We start from the raw sequence: 1,620 nt of genomic DNA on the forward strand, positions 1-1,620 counted from the left end.
GACCTTTAATCCAGTATTCAGGTTGGTAAACAGAGAAACGAAGGTCTTTAATCGTGACATCACCGTTGCTACGGGACACCAAAGTGTCGTCTGAAAGGCACAAACTCCTTTTCAGTATACCGCATCAAAACGTCATTAAGGCATACCTCCGATACCAAGAGTGATAATCTCCTACTGTTTTCACCTTTTGCTCTGTCGGAAATCTATAATACTGTCGTACCAAGAATGATATGAACAGAGAAATGCTTCACAAAAAGGTTCAAAGTCTAACAGCTATAGCGCTAGTCATTCCTATACATAACTCGTGTCTTGTATTTTGACGTTTTGCCACACGTGTACTCAGTACAGTCAAAAGTCGCGTTTTGTTTCCTTCGTTTGTTCCTAAGTGACTGTGGCGCCCGACGCATTAAAACAAGGTCACCGGTCCATTCTGTAGGTATACCCTATGTCTTTTTCTTTGATAAGGTTTTGCACACACAGCACCATGCAAAATGGGTTTAGAATGGACTTCTGTACAGAAGAGGTATGTGAGCATTTAGCCTGGAAGGGGGGGCTGCTGAAATGGTATATTAAGTAATTACGTCGGAATTTTTTAGTTATCTTTTGCAATCTCCAAGCAGATGTTCTGTTCGGGCTCTATCTAGAGTACTAAATGTTAGAAACACTGCATGGCGCTAAATACTGGCATACAGCCGGATCCTCACATCTGCTTGGAGATTAGTTTTGTCTTTTTGTGTGGCTAATGTACGATTGTGGTCATGTATCCAGCCAGTGCCAGTTTTTCTACGTAACTTCTTCCCTAATCTCCAAGCAGATATAAGGATCCGGCTCAGCCTCAGTGTTCTACGTGTGTTATTTCCAACATTTAGTTTATAGTAGAGTGGATTCATTCATGAAGCCACCGACATCTTGGACACTGCAGTTGTCCCTCAGTAAGACATCTAGTTAAACATTTAGTTATCCAGCTAGCAGTGCAATATTAAGTAGTGTGTTATTTCCAACATTTAGTTTATAGTAGAGTGGATTCATTCATGAAGCCACCGACATCTTGGACACTGCAGTCGTCCCTCAGTAAGACATCTAGTTAAACATTTAGTTATCCAGCTAGCAGTGCAATATTAAGTAGTGTGTTATTTCCAACATTTAGTTTATAGTAGAGTGGGTTCATTCATGAAGCCACCGACATCTTGGACACTGCAGTCGTTCCTCAGTAACAAATTTAAAAATCTAGTTAAACATTTAGTTATCCAGCTAGCATTGCACCCAAGGAGGGTAAAAATATCCTCCTTGGTGCACCTTTCTAATTTTACCTGAAGATGTGGTTAGGGTTGTTGGCTCACTCGAAACCTTTGACAGGTCCCAATGTTGTGACTTTACAAAAGGCACTTAACACGTATTCGACTTAGGTGTATATACATGATTTACATCTAAGGACGTTCCTCGGATAGGACATTGAAATGTAATCTCCAAGCAGATCCTACGGTAGCATAAGATAGTATCAAAGCTGGCAGAGGACTGAAGCCGGCCTAGGAGTGTGTTTTGCTACATGGCAAATGGACACCTTTTGGCTGACTACAATCTTTGGCCAGTTTGGTACTACAAATGTATCTTATGCCATTA

The 1,620-nt window shown here is 41.0% G+C and overlaps 1 protein-coding gene across 1 annotated transcript in view; it reads right to left on the reverse strand.

The window, feature by feature from the left end:
- The window catches only part of LOC118431118 (transcription factor HES-1-B-like), a 47,484-nt gene that overhangs the window by 15,305 nt on the left and 30,559 nt on the right, over positions 1-1,620 (reverse strand). The gene's annotated exons all lie outside the window — the stretch shown is intronic.

This window comes from Branchiostoma floridae, chromosome 14 (assembly GCF_000003815.2).
Source record: "Branchiostoma floridae strain S238N-H82 chromosome 14, Bfl_VNyyK, whole genome shotgun sequence".
NCBI lineage: Eukaryota > Metazoa > Chordata > Leptocardii > Amphioxiformes > Branchiostomatidae > Branchiostoma > Branchiostoma floridae.